Genomic DNA, 27687 nt, shown 5'->3' with positions numbered 1-27687 from the left:
AGACCAGATGTATTATATCACAAAACAATACTTTCATTTTACTTTTTTTAATAGACCAGATGTATTATATCACAAAACAATACTTTCATTTTATTTTTTAATAGACCAGATGTATTATATCACAAAACAATACTTTCATTTTACTTTTTTAATAGACCAGATGTATTATATCACAAAACAATACTTTCATTTTATTTTTTAATAGACCAGATGTATTATATCACAAAACAATACTTTCATTTTTTTTTTTAATAGACCAGATGTATTATATCACAAAACAATACTTTCATTTTACTTTTTAATAGACCAGATGTATTATATCACAAAACAATACTTTCATTTTATTTTTAATAGACCAGATGTATTATATCACAAAACAATATTTTTTCAGATGTATTATTCACAAAACAATACTTTCATTTTACTTTTTAATAGACCAGATGTATTATATCACAAAACAATACTTTCATTTTATTTTTAATAGACCAGATGTATTATATCACAAAACAATACTTTCATTTTATTTTTAATAGACCAGATGTATTATATCACAAAACAATACTTTCATTTTATTTTTTTTTAATAGACCAGATGTATTATATCACAAAACAATACTTTCATTTTATTTTTTTAATAGACCAGATGTATTATATCACAAAACAATACTTTCATTTTACTTTTTTAATAGACCAGATGTATTATATCACAAAACAATACTTTCATTTTATTTTTTAATAGACCAGATGTATTATATCACAAAACAATACTTTCATTTTACTTTTTAATAGACCAGATGTATTATATCACAAAACAATACTTTCATTTTACTTTTTAATAGACCAGATGTATTATATCACAAAACAATACTTTCATTTTATTTTTTAATAGACCAGATGTATTATATCACAAAACAATACTTTCATTTTATTTTTAATAGACCAGATGTATTATATCACAAAACAATACTTTCATTTTATTTTTTAATAGACCAGATGTATTATATCACAAAACAATACTTTCATTTTATTTTTAATAGACCAGATGTATTATATCACAAAACAATACTTTCATTTTATTTTTTAATAGACCAGATGTATTATATCACAAAACAATACTTTCATTTTACTTTTTAATAGACCAGATGTATTATATCACAAAACAATACTTTCATTTTACTTTCATTTTATTTTTTAATAGACCAGATGTATTATATCACAAAACAATACTTTCATTTTATTTTTAATAGACCAGATGTATTATATCACAAAACAATACTTTCATTTTACTTTTTAATAGACCAGATGTATTATATCACAAAACAATACTTTCATTTTATTTTTTAATAGACCAGATGTATTATATCACAAAACAATACTTTCATTTTACTTTTTAATAGACCAGATGTATTATATCACAAAACAATACTTTCATTTTACTTTTTAATAGACCAGATGTATTATATCACAAAACAATACTTTCATTTTATTTTTTAATAGACCAGATGTATTATATCACAAAACAATACTTTCATTTTATTTTTTAATAGACCAGATGTATTATATCACAAAACAATACTTTCATTTTACTTTTTAATAGACCAGATGTATTATATCACAAAACAATACTTTCATTTTACTTTTTAATAGACCAGATGTATTATATCACAAAACAATACTTTCATTTTACATTTTAATAGACCAGATGTATTATATCACAAAACAATACTTTCATTTTACTTTTTAATAGACCAGATGTATTATATCACAAAACAATACTTTCATTTTACTTTTAATAGACCAGATGTATTATATCACAAAACAATACTTTCATTTTACTTTTAATAGACCAGATGTATTATATCACAAAACAATACTTTCATTTTACTTTTAATAGACCAGATGTATTATATCACAAAACAATACTTTCATTTTATTTTTTTTTAATAGACCAGATGTATTATATCACAAAACAATACTTTCATTTTATTTTTTAATAGACCAGATGTATTATATCACAAAACAATACTTTCATTTTACTTTTTAATAGACCAGATGTATTATATCACAAAACAATACTTTCATTTTATTTTTAATAGACCAGATGTATTATATCACAAAACAATGCTTTCATTTTACTTTTTAATAGACCAGATGTATTATATCACAAAATAATACTTTCATTTTACTTTTAATAGACCAGATGTATTATATTACTTTTTTACCGTTTTAGTGAAGCAGATGTATTATATCACAAAATAATACTTTCATTTTACTTTTTAATAGACCAGATGTATTATATCACAAAACAATACTTTCATTTTACTTTTTAATAGACCAGATGTATTATATCACAAAACAATACTTTCATTTTACATTTTAATAGACCAGATGTATTATATCACAAAACAATACTTTCATTTTATTTTTAATAGACGAGATGTATTATATCACAAAACAATGCTTTCATTTTACTTTTTAATAGACCAGATGTATTATATCACAAAATAATACTTTCATTTTACTTTTTAATAGACCAGATGTATTATATCACAAAACAATACTTTTATTGTACCGTTTTAGTGAAGCAGATGTATTATATCACAAAACAATACTTTCATTTTACTTTTTTACATAGCAGATATATTATATCACAAAACAATACTTTCATTTTATTTTTTAATAGACCAGATGTATTATATCACAAAACAATACTTTCATTTTACTTTTAATAGACCAGATGTATTATATCACAAAACAATACTTTCATTTTATTTTTAATAGACCAGATGTATTATATCACAAAACAATGCTTTCATTTTACTTTTTAATAGACCAGATGTATTATATCACAAAATAATACTTTCATTTTACTTTTTAATAGACCAGATGTATTATATCACAAAACAATACTTTTATTGTACCGTTTTAGTGAAGCAGATGTATTATATCACAAAACAATACTTTCATTTTACTTTTTTATATAGCAGATATATTATATCACAAAACAATACTTCTATTTTAATTTTTAATACAGTAAATGTATTATATCTCACAAAAATACTTTCATTTTACTTTTTTAGTACAGCAGATGTATTATATCACAAAGCAAAACTTTTATTATACATTTTTAATAGACCAGATGTATCATATCACAAAACAATACTTTTACTTGACCTTTTAAAAACACAGTTATAACTATAAGTAATTTTTGTTTAACCTGATTAAAAAAAAACAGTTTGATCGGTGAAGTAAGATGATAAACTAGTACGTAGTCCTAATTTGATGGTCAACCAGTACGTAGTCTTAACTTGATGGTCAACTAGTACGTAGTCCTAACTTGATGGTCAACCAGTACGTAGTCCTAACTTGATGGTCAACCAGTATGTAGTCCTAACTTGATGGTCAACCAGTACGTAGTCCTAACTTGATGGTCAACCAGTACGTAGTCCTAACTACTGAGTGTGTGTCAGAAAAAAATTAAACGTTTTTAACAAGTCATGAAAACTTATATGAATTAAATGATTTTTATTTGTATTAACGATAGACCAGTTAATATAACTGCATGCCACAAATGTTTGATTAATCTGCAACTTTAATTCCACAGTGGATAGGTTGTTTCTTTGCTTGTTTTTTTTTAATTTCGCGCAAAGACACACGAGGGCTATCTGCCCTCGCCGTCCTTAATTTAGCAGTGTAAGACTAAAGGGAAAGCAACAAGTCATTACCATCCATCGCCAACTCTTGGGCTATTCTTAACCATAACATTATAACGCCCCCACGGCTTAAAAGGCGAGTATGTTTGGTGTGATGGGGATTCGAACCCGCAAAATCGAGTGGAACGCCTCAACCACCTGTCTATGCCGGGTCCAGTGTATTGGAATGTGGTTACGACAACGTTGAGAAGACTGGATAGCGATCAAGATCAAGGTTGTACTACGATATTGTTTGTTGCTCAAATTTCATCAGATTATTGTTCAAATGAAAGAGGACAATAAATGGAATTACTCCCTCGATGAATTCGTCAAATTAATTTAGTGTATGATTTAACTTGGCTTCAGAATACACGCAAGACGAAACGAAACAATATAAATAACATTACAAGTAATGGAACCGATGTACGAGTTTAGTTTTCCTTTAATTAAAATGTTGTATCATTGTCGTACCGAATCAGGAAAATAGACATATAGCTATAGCAACAGAAAAATAAGCGAAACGTTCATGATTTTAAGTGTAATTAAAAATATAACTTAGAAATTAATACTAATTAAGAAAACAGTAAAGTGTGTTTATTTGTTCTTACTAGTAACACTGCACAAGGGGCTATCTGTGCTACGGCCACCGTAGGGATCGAAGTTCGAATTTTAGTGTCATAAGCTTTCGAGCTAATCATGGACCCCCCGCGGAGAGGATGTGTGTGTGTGTGTGACTAAACGGTAAAGGTAATTTTCTTTGACACTACAGTTAACACAAAGTAAGAAGTGAAATTTTTAATCAGGAATTGACACTATGTTTCAAAGAGCTTAAGTACAGCTCGTGTTTTAAATTAGTGACGACGTTTTATTCAAAAACAACAAATTAACGATACATTTCCCAAGAGAAGCGATATTTTGGAACAGAGTTTTTTTTTCGAGAAAAACGAAGATAATTTTAACTAATCTAATAAATTACCAATGATTACATAATTATTGGCTGTGTGTGGGTACGTTTTCTTATAGCAAAGCCACAGGGGATATTTGGGGAGCCCATCAAGAGGAATCGAACCCTTAATTTTAGCGTTTTAAGTCCGTGAACTTACCGCTGTACTAGCGGGGGGCGTTGATTATTGATTGCTATCACAGCAAACTTAACTTTTTCCGAAACGTTTTTGAGATGTTAACACTTCACAGCCCTTAAAAATAATTGACTAATCAGATCCGTCGAGCCTCTTTGTGCCTTTTTCTGAGAAATATTAAATACGCACTAAAAATAAACAAACTTGTAGTTAGTAGTATCTTCGAGAGATAAGTTTGAACTAATAAAAAATAACATGGAACTCGATAAAAATAAAAATAACATTCACTAAGACTCGTTTCTACATTACAAAAATCGAGAGGACTCGACTTTGATATGTATCAAGGGAATCGGTCATTTACTCCTTGCATACTTTAATTGGCTCGGCCTAATTCTGCAGATGCGGTTGTGCGCGTTCCACATTAACATGATCTTGTCAACTGACTGGTTGTGTTTATTTAATAGCCTACATCTGACAGAAAATGTAGTTGATGTTCATATATCAATAATTTATTGCGACGTTATTTTAAACACTAAACAAATCTGTATAGATACAGAACACAACTGTGTAAGTTTAATACCTTGGTTTATAAATACGTTAAATTACTTCATAGGTTCAGTACACAGCTTTATACACACGGCACGCTGCTTTGTTGCAACTATACATTTATTTATAGGTTTGCTACACTGTCATATAGGTAGAAAACACTTCTTTATAGGTTCAGTACACTGCTTTACAGATACAGTGCGCTGTTTAAAAGATACAGTACGTTGCTTTATAGATTCAATACACTTGTTTATAGGTTCAATACACTGTATTTTTATGTTTAGTACACTGCTTTGTAGATTCAGTACGCTAGTTATATGTTCAGTACACTGTTTTATATGCTCAATACATTCCTTTGTAGTTTCAGTACACTGCTTTACAGAACGCTACTTTATAGGTTCAGTACTCTTCTTATAGGTTCAGTACACTGTTTTATATGCTCAATACATTGCTTTGTAGGTTCAGTACACTGCTTTACAGATATAAAACGCTACTTTATAGGTTCAGTACTCTGGTTATAGGTTCAGTACACTGCCTTACAGCTATAAAACGTACTTTATAGGTTCAGTACTCTGGTTATAGGTTCAATACACTGCTTTTCAGAACGCTACTTTATAGGTTCAGTACACTGCTTTACAAAACGCTACTTTATAAGTTCAGTACTCTGGTTATAGGTTCAGTACGCTGCTTTACAGAACACTATTTTATAGGTTCAGTACTCTGGTTATAGTTTCAGTACACTGCTTTACAGAACACTATTTTATAGGTTCAGTACTCTGGTTATAGGTTCAGTACACTGCTTTACAGAACACTATTTTATAGGTTCAGTACTCTGGTTATAGTTTCAGTACACTGCTTTACAGAACACTATTTTATAGGTTCAGTACTCTGGTTATAGGTTCAGTACACTGCTTTACAGAACACTATTTTATAGATTCAGTATATTATAGTCTAGTTTCACATCCACCCCCTTTAGTCGATAATTTTTTACCACCAGCTATTAATTTACTCGTATTATAAAATCTCTAGAATGGTATGACATCATATTTTAAATGAAAATACACACATAATTATTAATTCATTAACTGTCGCCTATTTCTCTATCTAAGTATGCAGTCGTTCAAAGCTGGATGAGCGCATGATGTTTAAACCTAAGAACATTCTATACGAAAAACCAATTATCATATTTAGGTACACCACAGTCAGAATGTGTGTGAAATCAACACCCTACGCAATAAAATAATTTTTACACAACAAATGAAAAGTGAGTACTTCCATTCCTCCTTGTGAACGAGAGGCGAACTTGGTGGCTTATAACTCTAAAATTAAGAGTTAGATTTCTTCGTGAGACACAGCTTAGGTATCCTATTTCTCAGATTTGCACTAAAGAAGACAAGATTGGTTTTCGATCTCTGCTGATTAGGGAACTGCCCCTTAATGTGCTTCCCAAGTTCGTCCTTTGATTTCTATTAAGTACGAGGGACTCTTTGTCTTGAAAAAATTTAAACTTCCAAAATGGACAATTTTTTAAGGTTTGAGTGTACTAATATTTTGCAGAGAACACGAGTTCTTATATACTCTTCCCTAAAGCCATCACTCTTTGGTAGCATCAACCTAGGAAATGTACTTCTGATATATACTATCCCACCGCGGCTGTAGCTGTCACATAACTTTCTGAGTTACGTATACAAAACTATTTTGATAGTTTCAGTTGGAGTTGCAGCCCAAATGGAAGATGACTCACAGACGTGTTGGAGTTCCATCCCAAGTGGTAGATAACGCACATATGTGTGGAGTTCCATTCCACGCGATAGACGACTCTCAGGTATGCTAGAGATCCATATGCAGTAACAGATGACCTACAATTATTCTGGAGTACCACTTTGTGTGGTATAAGACACACAAACTTCCTGAAGCTCCATCCCAAGCAGTAGACACCATAGATGCCTTGCCTTATGCAAACTATGCTTTTTAAAGCATTAATTTCAACACAACTTGTTATCAAGCTAGTACAACGTGCTGATGTCAATGTTGTTATTGTTTTATTTCAAATTTGATTGTACTCTAAGAATTACTTATTTAATCAGTGTATGTTTAAACATCCTTAAATCAACCTGAAGATGACCTATGAAGGTCGAAACGTTTTCATGTACTTTATTCTAATTAAAGTTTTGATACCCATACCAGCCGTCTTGAGAATACAAAAATAAATAGAAACTGGTCCTTTGGAATCCCGATAACACTGTTAATCAAAGTGTTGTAGTTTATGATCCAACCCAAACGAGCCAATTTTACATATATAAAAACAAGCACTGTTTAAATTTGAATAGTAAACGTTTATGGTTAGAATATAATTCAACGTAATGAAGAGAATGCCTCCAACTTGAGAGAAAGTGGGGTCTGAAACCCTTTTTATACAGTAATTTAACATGACATCAAACGATACCGGTAAATACTGTTGTGTTAATGAGACATCCGACAATATCGTTATATTATTGTGACATTCATAGGTGGTTTGCCGTCACAACGTGTTGACACTAAAATTACTAAAGTATAGTACCGGACTCATTTACTCTCATCACTGAGTTTTACCACATATATTTGTATATATGCTGTTACAAAAGGTAGCACAAAATGTTTACACACATCGAACAGTTAACAGTTCTTCATACATGTTGTTTCAGTACAAAATGGATTTCATCCCGTATAAAGTTACCACTGGCTACAGATTTTGGAATTTTAATTTTAACGACACTCTATGGGATAGCTGGACTAGATGGCCAGGTCAGAGACCCTTCACATTTAGACATAGCCATTCCCTCTAGGTGTATCCGTTTCCTATGTGCGTATTCCTAACTGCATAGATTAAATGACTGTCACACTTATTACGCCCTCACTATTGAAAGTGTTGGGCATGTTCATTAGCTCGACCCAAATTACAAGTAGACTTTGTAATGACATGGTTAAGTTCTTAATTAATAACGAAAGAAATGCTTATACTATTATTTAAAGTGCACACTAGAAAATAAAACAACAATAAATAGAAATATTATCCCTACCATATTTGTATTAGGACAAAATAAAATGTTTCGTTTACTTACAATATGAGAGAATTCACTGTGTTATTACTGAGATCAAATGTTTCGTTAGTTTTTATTTCTATTCATTAGCTGTCCTCTTTTATTTTCCATACAAGTAAGTGTAATAAATATTGGAACTTTTATTGGACACTTTTGTAACGATGGTTTTGGAACTGATTTTGAGTGACAAAAATATGGTTTAGTACCTAATTCTAGACTTCAGTCAGTGACCATTTCACAATGTTAAAATCTGGTTTGACTCCTGGTTTTGAGAACCAACACTGGTGGTGCCAGGAGACTGGCCAGGTCGTGAAGGTCGAATTCTCGTCACACCAAACAAGCTCGTTCTCTTAACCGTGGGGACGTTATAATGTTACGATCAATCCCACTATTCGTTGAGTAGCCCAAGAGTTGGTGGTGGATGGTGATGACTAGCTGTCTTTCCTTTAGTCTTACACTGCTAAATTAGAAACGGCTAGTTCAGATAGCCCACGTGTAGCTTTGCGTGAAACTCAAACAAAACACTTTTCAAATTACGTATAATCTGAACAGTTCAGGCCTTTTCTATTTAAATCATGAAGATCGGTAGAACAAAACATATCAGCTGTAACTGGAGACTATTGACTGTTTAGGCTTAAGTAAAATGTTTGTTTATACTTATAAGTTACGTCCTGCTCCTATTTTTTTAACAATCTAAGAAAGTTTGATGTTTGTACTTCCAACAAAAATTGCTTACATACTAAGGTAATTGTGTGCTTGTTGTTGAGCGTCTATTACACAATGTCAAGTAACCATGACAGCGCTAAACTTGTTTATTTGAAGAACCTGATTTGACCGGAAAGAAAACTTCAAACACGTTCATTAGGCCTAAGGCACGAGATGTTAACAGCGCAACACAATAATACAGTCCTGACGTAGGTTTCTAGTATCTAGGAGGACTGGTAAAATGCTGTTTTTAACTTATTCCGGAACATCTGCTTAGCTGCTTAAAGCGGTTATAAAAGTTTCTTGGTGCCAAACCATTAGTTTCATAGCAGTAAATAAAGTATGATTTTACTTTCTGTATGTTTGTTAAAGGGAACAGAAATAATTTTTTGTTAACCAGAACAAAAATACAGTAAAGTAACAGAAATTAAAAACATTAAAAAATGTCCATATTCCAGTCTGCCTGTTTTTACTTTCGAGTTCGCCCCCTTGTGGCAAGGCAAATCCGCGGAGTCACACAGCTAAAAATCGGATTTCGATACCGATGTTGGGCGAAGTACAAATAGCCAGTTGCTTAGCTCTGTGCTTTATTCTAAGCAAACAAACTTCCGAGTACAGGTTCTGTTCCTACTAAGTGATATGTCTTTCACTTCCTTTTCCTCTGAGCTACACGTTACATGTTTCTCTTATCATCAGCTTAACGTTCACACCCCGTCGATATCTCCTCAACTACATAAACACACCCTTTATCACCAGTTATTCTTTAGGAAAGATAACGAACGCCACGGGAGTGGCACACTCTAACCGTGAGATAACTAACAACATTAACAAAGAAGTCTGAAGTGCGTCTTACAAAAATCGCTTCTTAGCACTGAAAAAATTCATAAGTGTTCCGAGTTTAAAAACTGAGACTACATAGTTCTATTTTTAATCAGATGTTAACGAAACCAACGGTATCAGAAATTTGTCCTGATAATTATATTTTTAATCAAAACGTCAATAAGCTGGCAGTATCGACGATGTTTCTTACAATAAATTTAACATTTTTAAAGTTTCTAATGTTATTCATGGACAACATTCACATAATTATTACAATATATATGTTTGTACTCGAACGTCTTACGTTATCAATTTGATATATGTGTTACATCTTACGTTATCAATTTGATATATGTGTTACATCTTACGTTATCAATTTGGCATGCGTGTTACATCTTACGTAACCAATTTGAGATGCGTGTTACGTCTTATGTTATCATTTTGATATGCGTGTTACGTCTTACGTTATCTCTTTCATATGTGTTACGTCTTACGTTAGCTACTTATTAAAACAGAACTGGTTGATTACTCATAACGTGTTGTAATAACATAGGTGCAGTTCATCTGCTACTTGTAATAGTTTACACCTTCCATATTTCACCTTACCATCAAATTAAAAATAACTCGTTTATTGTTTTTTACAATGTTATTTTTTAGTATCATGGACAAAATACGTTAATAAACACATTTGTTGAAATTTCAGCCATTTTCAAGTATTTAAAAACATTAAAATATATTAAATTTTGGTTTCTTAAATTATCACTTGATGACGGAAAGAACTTAATTTATCATATTAACAGAAATTCTTCCTGTGATTTAGTAGCTAGAAGGTTCGTTGATGAATCTCAGCGATTTCTCAGAATACAAAATCACCACAGTAGAAATACGGGTGTTTGTTTATGAGCAAAGATTTCAGCCTTGTATGTCTGGGAACTTAGCACTGTGCCACAAGGAAGACAAGTAGGAAATCACTTCACAGACACGACATTATTTGATATAAACATATTATCAGACTTCTGAAGTGTAAGGTTTGTCCAAAATAATGTATATTTTGAATATATACTGAGAAAATTATTCTACTTATTTTTATAAAATAACAAAAGAAATGCTTATGCTAACCATTTGTAAATTTTAAGGTATAGACTCTGGGATAAAGGCAGCTAGTGAATATAACACTTGCCACTACACTAAGTCGTGGGCTGCTCTAATGAAACAGTGAGATTTAATCGTTACTGATATATCAAACCCAATACCCAAGGGCGTGGAATACATTTTTTCTTCTTCTTTGATGCCACTGACCTTTGGTTATAGATCTGCAACCTTCCATAATAGGCCACGCCCTGTCTTCTATACCTGGAACTGAGCATAAAATATGTTGAATATAAATATAATGCTACTAGCGTCACCTAGTAATATGAACCGTAAACGTACGAAAATGTAAGAAATTTAAAGAACAGAATGTTTATTTGCAAACGAACCTGTCACAATTTTGTTATTTTTCATAGACATCTAATGATAGTTGTTTCATACTTAATATAAAGTATTGGTTATTGACTCAGTGTGTTCGGCTGACCAGCGTATCCGATGATATATCATTGTGTCAATCATCCGCTTGGGGCACCTGATGATTGAAAAAGATGTGAACGAGACAAAGCATGTTCCACGTGCCTTAGACAAACTGTCAGATTCCAAATGAGAAATGAATGATAAAGACTGGTAACTAATTTATGTCAGAGTTGAGAACTTATAAAATTATTGTTATTTCCCGAAGAGTACCACTGATGTGAGGAAACAACGACAGGTTTTCTTTGTTTGTTTTTTTCAGTACTTAATACGTTTGAAGAAAAAGGAAAATAAACGAAAGATAATTTATCTTCTTTCTGTTATTGATATTTTCTGGTTTCACATTTGATATTTTAAACTAAAAAAATAAGGTTATTAAAGAGACAATTCACTATCTGTGTCATCAGTATTATTTTAGAGTAAGTTCAAAGTAACACTATTTAAAGATCTTTTGTTTCAACACCATCATCCTTTCTTATTTTTGATTATTTGAGTTTGAAGAAGGTAACAATAATGCATTATCCTCTGCATGGGTTTTCAGAATATTTTGATTGGTTAGATTAGTTTAATTAAAATAGCTTTTGCTGTTTTACTACTGTTTAGTTTACTGTAATACAACTCTTTACGGCTATTATTAGACTACTTTTTACTTTTCTGTTATTCTTTACGTTTACCTAACTGTCACCGTTTACGTCTAATTTTCTTCCTGTTCTGTTTAAATGCACTTTTCTTTCTGTAACACAAGATGTCATGTTATAAAATAAATAATCAAACTATATGGAAAAAGAGTTTGTGTTTTTGAATTTTGCGCAAAGCTACACGAGAGCTATCTGCGCTAGCCGTCCCTAATTTAGCAGTGTTAGACTACAGGAAAGACAGCCAGTCATTACCACTCAGCGCCAACTGTTGAACTTCTCTTTTACCAACGAATAGTGGGATTAACCGTCACATTATAACGCCCACACGGCTGAAAGGGTCCTCATGTAGCTTTGTGCTAAATTCAAAAACAAACCTTTAAACAAAACCCACCAGGGGTGCAAAGACTAAACATATCATTTGTATGTTTCTATAAATTGACAATTTCTAGTGAGAATTAATCAAGAGTAGTTATCTTACCCTGAAAGTTGCTCTTACAAAGCTTATTAGCTGACCATTTTAAAATAGTCAGATTGTTAGAGGGTCAGGCTGTGAACTGGAAAGTATGTCATTAGAGTATCAGGCTTTGAAGTGATAAGTCCAACATTAAACAGTGAAGTACCACTGAATACGTTCAGCTATGGTATTATTATAGTGGTAATCACTATAGGGGTAATTCTAAGTTAGGGATGACCTTGTCTAAACATTGGAAATTTCTGACTTGACTGTTTAGCCAATGTGTTTCGTAAGGTAAAAGTTTCAAAACTAGGGGCAGTAGTAAACACACGAAGTGCCTAATACTTAGTATATATAGATTCATTGGGTGATGGGTGGGGGCTCAGACAAAATGTGGATGTTGCGAGTGCCTTGTCTGGGAACTCATATCGTAAGACGTCATTGGTGTCGAATATAACAAACACAATCTCAGCTGAGAAGTCGTTCTGAGAGTCTAACTGTTTTCTTTAACCCATAATTTACACCAAACAATTTCTCACCATCGACAACACAGACGTGTAAACCAAGGTATTCTTTATACAGTAGGTAAGTACTGACCATTTTTCAAAAACCTAATTTGCTACCGTTATAAAAAAAAAAGTGGATGATCTTCAGTATGGCATTGAACATATTAACACAATTTAATTAGAGCCCTGGTGACAATAAATGATTTTTTTATAGAGACTGATCGAATTGTTAAAGTCCTCACACAGAGAAGTGAAAGAAAACAACTCGACAATCGTGGTGGGAAACAGTTTCAAGTGTGCCGAAATAGAAAATACATTAAGTATACAGTAGGTGTAGACCAAACGTTTCTAAAAAACTCCATATTGAATACACCAGTGTAATTTTTTCCTGCATGATTGTTTAACGGAACAACCACGATGTATGGGCCTGATGCAGAATATAATCAGAACAAACTTTATAATTGAAGCAACTTAAAATATCTACGTGAGAACAAACCCAAGCTGCAGAAACCATTAATGATTTTGATAATTCATTTGAAATATTATCATTAGAAATGAGTTTGTGGTTGTAAGATCAATCCTAGCCAATACAGCAGAAAAACGGTTCTTGTCATATTCCAAATGTGTTTAAAAACAAACAGCTTCTTAAAATAGATACCTCTGTTTACTCAAGGATTTACTTGTTTTAAATTTTGTGCAAAGTTGCATAAGGACTATTTGCGTTAGCTGTCCTTAATTTAACAGTGATAGGCAAGAGGGAAGGCAACTAGTCAACACAACCACCGCAAAACTCGAGGGCTACACTTTTACTAACGAATAGTGGGATTGACCAGGCATTATAACGCCTTCACGGCTGGAAGGGCAAGCATGTTTAGTGTGACAGGAATTCGAATCTGTAGATTGCGAGTCTAGTGGCCTAACCACCATGCAATTTACTTGAGAGAGTCTGTGAGGTCGAAACCCATCATCGGACGTGCTTTCCGTTTCAACCGTGTAGGCACTACTTTAAGAGAGTCGATCTCATGAGTTGGCGGTAGGTGTTGTTGACTAGTTGCCTTTTCTCTAGTCTATCACTTCAAAATTATCGATAGTTATTGCAAATTGCCCTCGATTAGCTTTGCAAAACATTGACAAACAAACTAGATATGATTTTAAGAAGAATGACTAAAAATATGATTAATATTTTTGTTAAAATAAAAGCGATTTGAAGTTTGTGTAATTACTTATTGTTTAAATTTATTGCACTTAACTATAGTATTTTAACACACTGAGTTAGAAAGAGTATCCTAAGAAAAAGATAATTTTTCAAACCAACAAATATGCCCGAACACAAATAACTGGCCCGGCATGGCCAAGCGTGTTAAGGCGTGCGACTCGTAATCTGAGGGTCGCGGTTCGCATCCCGGTCGCGCCAAACATGCTCGCTCTTTCAGCCGTGGGGGCGATATAATGTGAAGGCCAATCCCACTATTCGTTGGTAAAAGAGAAGCTCAAGAGTTGGCGGTGGGTGGTGATGACTAGCTGCCTTCCCTCTAGTCTTACACTTCTAAATTAGGGACGGCTAGCACAGATAGCCCTCGAGTAGCTTTGTGCGAAATTAAAAAAAAACAAACAAACACAAATAACTTCTTAAGGTAGTGTTTAATAATTATTTTTAATACAGCTAAAGAAAGAATTTTAGTTTTCTTAAAACATATCTTGAAATAAAACATATAATAATGAATACAATTTCGTAGCGCTGAATGTAACATTTATCTTCAAATGCTCGATGAATAATTACACTTTGTAACCGTTAATATGACCGAAGGCGACATCGTTTAGTATAGGTTGAGTAACAGCAGGTATATATCTTACACATTGTTTGCCGTTATGAACAAAATATGAAATAATTCCTTTAGTTTATATGTTTTCACTGTTATTTTCACGAGAACTGATGACAGTAAAGTTCAAATTAGAATACATTTTTAAATACGCAGATGATGTACTTAATGAGTACCTGTCTGATCAGTTAGTATCTGATAAGTCCTTTACTTATTAACTGTTTACTCCCAAATAACTGGATTTATAATACATCCCAAAAACGTTGGTACAGTTTCTCATATCATTTGACGAATTTTTTCCCAACCTTTAAATAGCTACGAATATTCAACTTAATTAAACAATATTATAATTCCCTCGCGACAACCTATGCTGATGTGTATGAAACGTATAACACTGAAGTAGCTCATGTCTAAACTGAATGTTATCAAACATCCTTGTGGATGTTCAATTATATCTTTTCTCTTTTATCAAACATCCTTGTGGATGTTCAATTATATCTTTTCTTTTTTATCAAACATCCTTGTGAATGTTCAATTCTATCTTTTCTTTTTTGACTGTCTCGCTGTGATTATCATATCATACAACACCTCAAGCCCTTGGCCCAGCCCATCTCCAATTATCGCACAAGCCGGTTGAATGTGCCACAAATGATGTGACCCCAGTTCTTTCAAGCCAAGGTGTTTTTCGATGTCATGGGTACTCTTGGCCTAGGAAGGTCTTGTTTGTTGGCCAACACCAAGATCCACAGTTTTCTCTGACAAATGATATGTCCCCAGTTCCTTCAAGTCAAGGTGTTTTTCGATGTCCTGGGTACTCTTGGACCTAGGAAGGTCTTGTTTGTTGGCCAACACCAAGATCCACAGCTTTCTCTGACAAATGATATGACCCCAGTTCCTTCAAGCCAAGGTGTTTTTCGATGTCCTGGGTACTCTTGGCCCTAGGAAGGTCTTGTTTGTTGGCCAACACCAAGATCCACAGGTTTCTCTGACAATCTTTAAGACCTCCATTTTAGCTTTCTCCATTCTCTCTACATCAACACTGTCCAGAACAAAGACAATGCCATTGGTAAATCGGGTGTACGATCGCCACAGTGGTCTTAATTTATCCTGACCACCAACGTCCCAAAACATAAACCTTGTTCCTCTAGACTTACCAGTTGTCCACTTGATTTTTTCACAATTAAAACCTATCGTTGGTATTGTGTTCAAGAACTGGTCAAACTTGAGCCGGTAAAGAGTGCTAGAGTTTCATCCCAACTGGTTGGTGACACGCAAATGTGACGGAGTTTCATTCCAAGTATTAGATGGCACACAAACGTATTGGAGTTGCAGCCCAAATGGAAGATGACTCACAAACGTGTTGGAGTTCCATCCCAAGTGGTAGATAACGCACATATGTGTGGAGTTCCATTCCACGCGATAGACGACTCTCATTTGGTTTCCAGGATGATTCAGTGATGTTCTTGCTGTAATTGTTGTTTGTTTGGTCAGTCTTCGTTTTCTGTGTTAAAATAGAGATGTTTAGGAGCCGTTCTCTAATTATCTGTTTCGTTAAAATATTCAGCCTTTTGTTGTTGTTGAAGTGATTTTAAAACATTTTGCTGTTATGTGCCTTATTAGTTTTAACTCAAAGTTACAATGGGCTTTCCATCGTGTACACTGCGAAGAATCTAACCCTGGACTTTAGCGTTATAAATCCTTAACCTTACCATTGACCCATCAGTATACATTATTTTAGATAAGTTCATGTCTTGTACTTCTATATGAGTTATACGAACTCAAGTGTACTCTGTATATATATATAAATATTTATACATGTATTTATTGCAGTCAAAGAACTATTTTTCTCTGAGGATATTTTGTAAACTCTTCCTAAAGATAAAATATAAATTAATGGAAGTCATTTCCATAGAATAATCTTTACTATAGCTTCGTATTCTTCAAATGATACAAAATTCAATTTATTAATCAATAACAGCATCTTCCACTCGAGTCTGAAGTGATATAAAAAATTAAAAATCTCTCTACTGTTTATATTATTTACACCGGCAACTCACACTAGTATTAATCAATATTAACGTTCACATAACTAATTACTAGCCATTTCTGTTTTCAGAGATGCTCTTTTTATCAAGTGTAACAACACGATAAAATTATTTATTTTAATATCGACATGTGAAATATTTGTATTTCGATAGCAAATAATTTGTCTACATCTATTTATATCATTAATTCTTTTTAACATGTCTCAGTTTTACAAACGTCATTTTGTCTTCTTTCAGACAATCGTACAGGAAATATGATGTTACAATCTAAATCCTTTATTCGAGGTGCGAGGAAAGATGACGTAATAATTAAACATATGCAGTAACAGATGACCTACAATTATTCTGGAGTACCACTTTGTGTGGTATAAGACACACAAACATTCTGAAGCTCCATCCCAAACAGTAGATACCATAGATGCCTTGCCTTATGCAAACTGTGCTTTTTAAAGCATTAATTTCAACAAAACTTGTTATCAAGCTAGTACAACGTGCTGATGTCAATGTTGTTGTTGTTTTATTTCAAATTTGATTGTACTCTAAGAATTACTTATTTAATCAGTGTATGTTTAAACATCCTTAAATCAACCTGAATATGACCTATGAAGGTCGAAACGTTTTCATGTACTTTATTCTAATTAAAGTTTTAATACCCATACCAGCCGTCTTGAGAATACAAAAATAAATAGAAACTGGTCCTTTTGACTCCCGATAACACTGTTAATTGAAGCGATGTAGTCCAACGTAACGTGAGAAAGGTTTTCAAAATCTGCTTCCCTCAGGTCAAAGTAAAAAGAAAACCAAAGAAAATCAAAGTCATCTGACGTGAACTAATAATCTTACCCAGATTTGATAAGAGGACTTCTCACCAATATACATAGAAAGTTGTTTCCACTACCTGTTGTATGGATGTCAATGTCCCGAGTTCTACGAACTGTCTAATAACTCAGATCTAGGACAATAATGAGATATTTTGAGAAACAAACAAGGTATGTGGGAAGGTCTACGTTTCTCTAAGTATTGTACAAGCAAGTTTTACTAATATCTGATTGGCCATTTTAACGGCTGTTTTTTAGATCTGTTATGAAGTCCTAGAAATGTTTTAAAACAGATCATATTTAGATCATACAAGTATATTGGGATAGAACAGACAAACATTGGTTTCCCATCATGCTATTGTTCATTCTGGCGTCTCTTTTTTGTTCCCAAGTGCTTCTTCTACAATCATCGGTATGCCAAGGTTTTCCGGGTAAGTGATTAAAATAGTCTTACGTTCCAAGGTAGACACAGAATGTTAAGAAATGTTAGAATAACACACAAGCCGAGAAAACACATAGAGGGAGACGGAGAGTAATGAAGAGTGAGAGATGGAAAAGAGGGAAAGTGTTAAAGTTAGTTTAACAGAAGGTTTGATTAAAGGAGATAAATAGTTACCTTTATTTTGTATAAACACCAATGTGTTAATCTAGGAAACACTGGGTTTCTATTTTGTGTGCAAAGTGTAGACCAATAACTATTCAAAGTTGGAATAAGTTTAATAAATCACTTTATTTGCAGCTAATAACTCGTTTAAAAAACTAAACAAATTTGATTTAAAACATTCACACATGTGCCGTTTGAATATCAAAAAATGTTCTTTATGCGAAAGGCAGTAACTTGAAAACCTTAATCCACAATAACATGAACATAATTCTAATTACGAAAATAAATGGCGATATGACGTGTCTTGCTTGGGGTTATACAAGTCACCATTAGTTATTCCTAACTGTTAGAGTTGGCTAATCCTTGGTTATTTTAAAAACAACAACTTTATCTGCGTTGATTAGTCTTAAATTATTATTAAAACGACAACTTTATCTGCGTTGGTTAGTCCTTAGTTGTTTTTAAACCGAGAACTTTACCTGCGTTGGTTAGTCCTTAGTTGTTTTTAAACCAAGAACTTTACCTGCGTTGGTTAGTCCTAAGTTGTTTCAGATGCGAGGAAAGTATTTAAGTTGATATCCTAAGTTACATAACACCTGCCGATTACCGGTGGTGGTACTGCATTAGTTCCGAGCGTGACGTATGCATGACGTCATATCTGCACCCTGATAATGGAGAAAAATAAAGTTTTTCACGACGGAAGATGAATGAGGCATGGAAAAGTCGGAATCACTATTAGAAATATGCTGTCTAGTAATAGACTGTAACTGATCTAATCAGGGCTGATTATTCATATAATCACTGTTAACTAGGAGAGTCATAGATTATTTTAACTTTTATTATGTCTCATCTCCAATTAGCCAAAAAATTATTTAACGTTTTTGGTTTATCTTTAAGCACTGGGTCATTACACATGAACAGAATTGTTCAAACGTTAATGAGTTTTTACATATGAACAAATATTCTTAAAAAAAATCATTGGGTATTACACATGAAAAACAACTGCTAAAAATAAATGGGTCATTACACGGGAACAAATAATGTTAGAAATCACTCGATCATTACACATAAACTAACATTGTTAAGAAATCTTTGGCTAATATAAAAACTTTACACATTTCTTCTTGTGTATTTAGTTCAACTATCCAGTGTAGCTTACTTTTAGTTTCATTGAAGATTCTTTTCGTGGCTTGCACTGGTACTAAAATCATGTCTCCTTCATTTCTTCCTTAACTTAATGTTAACGTTTACTTTTTATTATAAAGAAAGATATAGGTACCACTGTCCTAATTAGTTTGTTGTCACAATAGATATTTTAACTTTTAATGTTCCCAAGGTAATTCCATGGTGTTCATTCTGCAACTGTTGCTTGTTTCCAAGGTGATTGATACCATGGTATTCGTGCTGTAACTAACTGTTGTTTGTTTCTGATTCCATAGTGTTCATACTGTAACTGTTCGTTTCCAGGATGATTCAGTGATGTTCTTGCTGTAATTGTTGTTTGTTTGGTCAGTCTTCGTTTTCTGTGTTAAAATAGAGATGTTTAGGAGCCGTTCTCTAATTATCTGTTTCGTTAAAATATTCAGCCTTTTGTTGTTGTTGAAGTGATTTTAAAACATTTTGCTGTTATGTGCCTTATTAGTTTTAACTCAAAGTTACAATGGGCTTTCCATCGTGTACACTGCGAAGAATCTAACCCTGGACTTTAGCGTTATAAATCCTTAACCTTACCATTGACCCATCAGTATACATTATTTTAGATAAGTTCATGTCTTGTACTTCTATATGAGTTATACGAACTCAAGTGTACTCTGTATATATATATAAATATTTATACATGTATTTATTGCAGTCAAAGAACTATTTTTCTCTGAGGATATTTTGTAAACTCTTCCTAAAGATAAAATATAAATTAATGGAAGTCATTTCCATAGAATAATCTTTACTATAGCTTCGTATTCTTCAAATGATACAAAATTCAATTTATTAATCAATAACAGCATCTTCCACTCGAGTCTGAAGTGATATAAAAAATTAAAAATCTCTCTACTGTTTATATTATTTACACCGGCAACTCACACTAGTATTAATCAATATTAACGTTCACATAACTAATTACTAGCCATTTCTGTTTTCAGAGATGCTCTTTTTATCAAGTGTAACAACACGATAAAATTATTTATTTTAATATCGACATGTGAAATATTTGTATTTCGATAGCAAATAATTTGTCTACATCTATTTATATCATTAATTCTTTTTAACATGTCTCAGTTTTACAAACGTCATTTTGTCTTCTTTCAGACAATCGTACAGGAAATATGATGTTACAATCTAAATCCTTTATTCGAGGTGCGAGGAAAGATGACGTAATAATTAAAAAATCAGATTTGCAAGCTTACATGAAGAAGAAACTGAATGAACTGCAAAACGTTATCTTAACCACAAATACTGGGTCTCGAAGTTTAGATCCCATTAAAATCGACCAGTTGTGGATATTTCTTCAAGAAGACGACTCCGTTGTGAATGCCACATTACAAAACGTGGTTCTCAGCGGAATGTCTCACTCCCAGATGAAGGTACTCCCAAACCAACCTGAAATCAAAGCTGTCAGCTTAGAGCTGGAATTCCCTGTTCTTCGTATAAATGGAGAGTACAACATTGCCTTGCTCTCTAAATATGATCCACAACACATTATGAAAGACAAGGGGACTTTCGTGGGGAATGTGTATAATGCCAAGACAATTTGGTTAACTCGGATCTCTCCGCGTTTAAAATCTAAGGTAGCAATAGGAGGATTTTCTGTCCAAACATTTTTTAACAACGTCACTAACACATTCAGTAGTGAATTAAACCACAAAAGGGCTAGTGATAAAATATCCACACAATACCCAAAAGAGTCTGGTGATCAAATATCCAAATCACATCCCAAAGGATCTAGTGATCAGATATCGAAACATTTTCTTGATGCTTTAGGATCGACGGTGGTCGAGAAAATGGAAACTGTTTTGGACGATCAAATCGAAAAAGCTATTACTCAACTAAGTGGAATTTCTGACCAGATACCAAATGGCTATCCTGAAGAAACACTTTTAAATAAGAAAATGTTTTCAAAGTCTTCGACGCCCCTCGGGACCACAATATCGTTTCCCTCGCTGAATCACTCCATTCAGAAAAGGCAAATTCCGTGTCAGAATGGTACGGAGCTGGACTCGTATGTGGACTTTCTATTCCGCTTTCTCCAGAGGTTTTTACGACGAATGGAACCGTTTACGCTTTCCAACACCACAGTGTGGGTGGAGGACACCCACACACTCGTCTTCCTGTACAACACCAGTTTCAGGGGCATCACTACAATCTCCCGCCGGCGGGAACCGTACGTCATATGTCGGAACACCACTGACAATACCAGCGTCACTGCTTTGGGTTTCATAGCTCACTTTGATATGTTGAGAGGACGCGGCTATTATCGCGTGCTTCAAGGGTATCGAACCTTACTCTTCAACGGTGACGCTGAGATCAAAGTTACCGGCACCAAAATATTTCTTCAACTATCCCAGACTGAGAAAGCAAACGGTGACACCACCCTCATGGTAGATCGGCTGAGGGTCTGGAGGCTGGGAAAGATCCGGATTCTCCTACGGGGTTAGGGAACTTGACCTCAGCGCTGTCGATGCTGCTTACCCAGCAGATAAACCAAGACACTCGCAGTTTGATTCCCTTGATTGAAGATCAGGCAAGGAGCATGCTCAGAACGATGATTGGAAACTTCAACATTCCAATCTTTTCATTAGCAGGATGACGCTGTGGTCAAATATGTGGATACCTATGTAACTTTAGCTGCCGACAGCTTTATTAATAATTATTATAGTCTATGTGCTGTAAAAAATAAACACCTTTTGTCTAGTTTAACAGAAACATTTAAATTAAAAGGTGGGAAACAAAATCACAGTTATCAATGTTATCCAGTATGTGCATCTGTTAACATAGAAAGATGATATCAACTTCATGTGTTAAGACATAAATATGATATTTACGCCCAGTGTTATAACATATAAAAACATCTATAAATAGGATATCCATCTTCAGTTTTAAGGCGTAAGTGTGAGCCTTATTCGTGTATTGACATGTGTGTATATATATATATATATATATATAAAATCTTTACTATAATATAATATTTAAATCTTGAATGGGAGCTTGATATAATTATTCGGTATGACTGGCCAACATTTCTCATGTTAAAATTTAAAACAAATAACATATACACATCTATACTCTAAATATCTTTCTTGATTTTCTCCCGTGGATAATTTGTGAAAGTGATAAAAAGTGTCGATGAATATCATGCGAAACAAACAATCTTACAGTTGAACAGTCTCACATATTCCACAACCGTTTACGATGAACAGTCTCACAGATTCCACAACCGTTTACGTTGAACAGTCTCACAAATTCCACAACCGTTTACGTTGAACAGTCTCACAGATTCCACAACCGTTTACGTTCAACAGTCTCACAGATTCCACAACCAACAGTCTCACAGATTCCACATCCGTTTATGTTGAACAGTCTCACAGGTTCCACAACCGTTTACGTTGAACAGTCTCACACATTCCACAACCAACAGTCTCACAGATTCCACGATTCCAGAATCGTTTATGTTGAACAGTCTCACATATTCCACAACCGTTTATGTTGAACTGTCTCACAGATTCCACAACCGTTTACTTTGAACAGTCTCACAGATTCCACAACCATTTACGTTGAACAATTTAAAGTTTTCAAGTTGTTACCTCGAACATTTTTATCTATACTTGTTTACACGCACTCGACATTACGTGTATTCTGAATTAATTAAAATGACTAGAACAGACCTGTTTTTGTATTGAAACTAAAGATAAACTACGTTAAAGTTGTAGAAATAATTTATTCAAACGATTTCTTTTCGTGAGCTTCGATGATTTATTGACTTGACCAATATGACGTCTATATATATATATATATTTTGAAATCAGCTACGTAAAAAATAAATAAATATACAATAAGATATTTAGTAACAACATATGTTCAATAATTAAAACGGCCCCGGCATGGTCAAGTGGTTAAAGCACTGGATTCGTAATGTGAGGGTCGCGAGTTCAAATGTCCATCACACGAAACATCCTTGGCCTCTCAGCTGTGGGGGCATTATAACTTAACAGTCAATCCCACTATTCGGTGGTAAAAGAGTACTCAGGAGTAAACTAGCTGCCTTCCCTTTAGTCTTACACTGCTAATTTAGGGACGCCTAGAGCAGATAACTCTCGTATTGCTTTGCGCGAAATTAAAAACAAACCAAACAATTGAGACAGAAAGGACCTGATCAATGTATACATAATTTATAGCCTTTTAATTTGTTTTGATGTACGAACTTCTAATAATATTCAATCCAAGTAGTGTGTCTACTAACAATGTAAGAACTGGTGATAATAATCTATTTAATTACTGTGTCCACTAACAATGTACGAACTGGTGATAATAATTACTTTAATTAGTGTGTTTACTAACCATTTATATGACAAAAACTAACTGTTTATGTTCATGTGTAAATGCTACTGTTTTCTATAATTTTCTGGAAAGCTACGTTAGACCTGTCTGTACATAGTCGTTTTTAGTTTGGAGGTAATAGACTAACAGATCAGTATCAATCTAATAGCATTTACCGCCAAATATAGGAATTATTTTTTCCTTTCGACTGAAGAGACCTGGTCGTGTTTTCTACTGCTCAGCCAAAACATCAGTATTCGGAGCGTGTTTATGAACTATCGGGATACCAACCATGAATCCTTTTGGTTCAAAGTCTGGGTAACAACAACTAAACGGATAGGTTATATTCTAGATAAAAATCAAGCATCACTCGAAGTGCAGTGTTTTATGGATAATGACATTAAAGAGAATGCAGGATGGCGTGGTGTTGCTGTCGAAATGAGAACCCTTTAATTTAGTTGGAAGGTTAATAATCGCTCGGTGTAACACAGATTCGTTCATGTTAAACTCTTGGTGAAACATCTTTTGTTCTGTTGTGTTTTTTTCTTATTAACCACAGATGTTCCTCCGTATTCTGATGCAAATTTCAGACTTTAAAAACACGATGAACCCTGGTAATAAACTTGTAGAACCTCACACACCCTCCCTAGCTCACTTACGAGCAAATGTCACAATGAATAGCTGAACCTACCACGTGGTTAAAGCTTACTAATGAAGGAACCCTGAATGTCAATGTCCCTATAGGGCCGGGGGGCCGTCTTACATCTAGGTCGTGATACACGATGTTCTAGTTCTGCCGATCGTGTACAAAACATAACAGAAATAGTAATACATGTTTATTCTATTCATTTACCATGAATCTCAGTAGATAGTTAATTATTTTTGTGGGCAATGCCGCTAAGCTATATCACATAAATGGTGGTTACTTAAGCAACTGAGCCGAGAAAATACATTGTATATGTACAAGCAGAAGCACACGTGGCATATTGGTCGAGCGTAATCAGTTTCCTCTTTTACTTTTTGTAACCTCGTTCATTTGAAATTAACAATCATTCTTGAACACAAAACCCTGTCGGTCTTCAGAAACGTCTGTGACCTACATATACAGATATTTGTCTTTTCGTCAAGGCTTTCCTTTCTTTAACTCGGTACAGCTGTTTGAAATTAAAGGATTAATTTTAGAACACTGTGCTGCCTAAAATGATATTTATAGTTCTGATCTACATACATTTTACGCTTTGTAAAGTTATGTGCGTCGCCATATTGTATCGAATTTTTTTACTACTGCATAGAAAAATGATTTCAGATATACTTTTATTTGCCATACGCCTAGCCCATCTAATGAATTCTGGCTAAAGACAGTTCTGATAACAACAAAGGATTCGATAAATAAGGAAAGGCCTTCAGCGTAACGTTATTTTCACCGAATTTCTTAATAATTCATCTACTGGTCTATGTTAATAATATTCTTTGGCAGGTGGGCGAACTATTATTACGTCAGTTATGACGTAAGAGATCTCCTTAGAGGTCAAAGATCGTTAACATTAAGTTTACTTCTGTCACAACTTAAATTATGTTTATTCGGTACATGTCTTGGAACTGTTGAATCATGCCATGAATATTTACGTCTTTACCAATAAACTCCATGTTAAGGTAACAATATCTCTACTTTATGTTGCGCCGAAAGATGATTATGTTTAGAAAGTGAATTCTGATGCATATAGAAAGAATCTACAACTAACACCAAATGAAACAGAGCTCTGACACAAGTGATTTTTAGCACAAAGACTGCATTTACGTTTGTTGGTTGTTTTTGGATTTTCTCGCAAAGTTAGAGGATGGCTGTCTGCGTTACTTGTCCTTAATTTAGCAGTAAAATACTAGGAGGAAGGTAGCAAGTCATCACTACTTACCGCCAACTCTTTGGCTACTATTTTACCAACAAATAGTGGATTGAAAGTCACATCATAACGGTCAAATATCATGGATCCGTTTCCTCACGGTAAACTAAACAGATAACTCAGTGCGACTTAGCTCCAAAACAAACACACACACACATTCTTGAACTTGTAATTCTGGGAGGGTTTATAGCAACTTTAATCTCTTACCAATATTTCCTCCCACAGTTTATATATTGTATATATAATTTTATATGTTATATTTATAATTTTATATATTCTTTTATAATTTAGATTATTATAAAATTACATATTCAAACATCTAACGCCGCCCTCTACATTCTGACACTCAGTTACACAACCCCTTCCGAACATGTGGTCAGCTTCCGGTCAGTTACCTCTTAATTTTCTTACAATATTGTTTCTTACAATAAATTTGACATTCATGGACAACATTTACATAATTATTACAATATATATGTTTGTACTCGAACGTCTTACGTTATCAATTTGATATATGTGTTACACCTTACGTTATTAATTTGGCATGTGTGTTACACCTTAACGTTTTTTAATCAGATGGACTAGTTATTAAGTCTGTTGTTTGTTATAGAAGGCTGGGATATATATACATATAATATATAATTCCTGTGCGTATTTGTGAGCGACATAACTAGAACAGTTTCATCTGATTTTTGTCACACTTGACACAAAGGTTCAATGTCGCCCATGGACCATTGTATTAACCTTTGTGTGATATGGTTCAGTGTTCAATGCCACGTTGAAGGCCAACAACTCTCGTTTTAATAGTAACAATCCGCGGTTTTAACAAACGGTCAACACTTATACCAAACTGAGACAAAAAAAAAGCATATTGGAACACAGACCTAAACTTTTTGATAGTAAATAATTTTCAGACTGGTTTTTACTGCAAAATTGAAAAAGATAATCGATTTAGTCTAATAGTTATTGAAAGGAAACTTGAAAACGCCTGTAAAAGGTTTCTGCTTGTTTTAGTCACTTCATTAGATAACCAAGTACTACGTTTATAACAAAGGGACCTGAGCTACTTGAATAAAACAAAACCAATCAGTATTAGAGTGGTGAACTTCCTCCAAGCCTGTAGGAAGGAGTAGATTTCTCTTAAGAAAGAGTGGAGTTCCTACTAGCCTGTAGCAAAGAGTAGATTTCTCTTAAGAAAGAGTTGAGTTCCGACTAGCCTGTAGCAAAGAGTAGATTTCTCTTAAGAAAGAGTGGAGTTCCTACTAGCCTGTAGCAAAGAGTAGATTTCTCTTAAGAAAGAGTGGCGTTCCTCAAGCCTGTAGCAAAGAGTAGATTTCTCTTAAGAAAGAGTGGCGTTCCTCCAAGCCTGTAGCAAAGAGCAGATTTCTCTTAAGAAAGAGCGGAGTACCTCCAAGCCTGTAGCAAAGAGTAGATTTCTCTTAAGAAAGAGTGGAGTTCCTACTAGCCTGTAGCAAAGAGTAGTTTTCTTTCCAGCTTTAAGAAATAGTGAATTTCCTCTTAGCCTGCGTTATGTATTTTCACTTTACTGCTAAGCCTCTTCAGATATATTCCAGTAAGACGATAACTTGACTCAACAAGGATTAAAAGACAAATACCATAACATATTAAGTTTTTCCGTGACGTGATGTCATATACAACTAAACTGTATTCATAAAGTTACGTCTTACTGGACTGAACTATATCGTCCAGATAATAAATATAAACATGTTATTTCACATTTTTACGTGTTTAAATTGTCACTGCGTATTTTTCTGACATCGTGTTCAAAAGTAAATATGAACACTATTACTACATTTTTAACACGTCTCGACTGACTGTCAGTATTTGTTTTGAACAAACTGACAGTAGTAATGCAAATTACATAAGTT

The 27687-nt window shown here is 33.6% G+C and overlaps 1 pseudogene; it reads right to left on the bottom strand.

Moving 5' to 3' along the window:
* Positions 1-15438: 15438 nt before the first annotated feature.
* LOC143226948 (ADP-ribosylation factor-like protein 4A) lies at positions 15439-16621 on the bottom strand (annotated as a pseudogene).
* Positions 16622-27687: the final 11066 nt, after the last annotated feature.

This window comes from Tachypleus tridentatus, chromosome 9, assembly GCF_004210375.1.
Source record: "Tachypleus tridentatus isolate NWPU-2018 chromosome 9, ASM421037v1, whole genome shotgun sequence".
Classification (NCBI taxonomy): Eukaryota; Metazoa; Arthropoda; class Merostomata; order Xiphosura; family Limulidae; genus Tachypleus; species Tachypleus tridentatus.
This window is presented reverse-complemented; position numbering and strand designations above follow the sequence as displayed.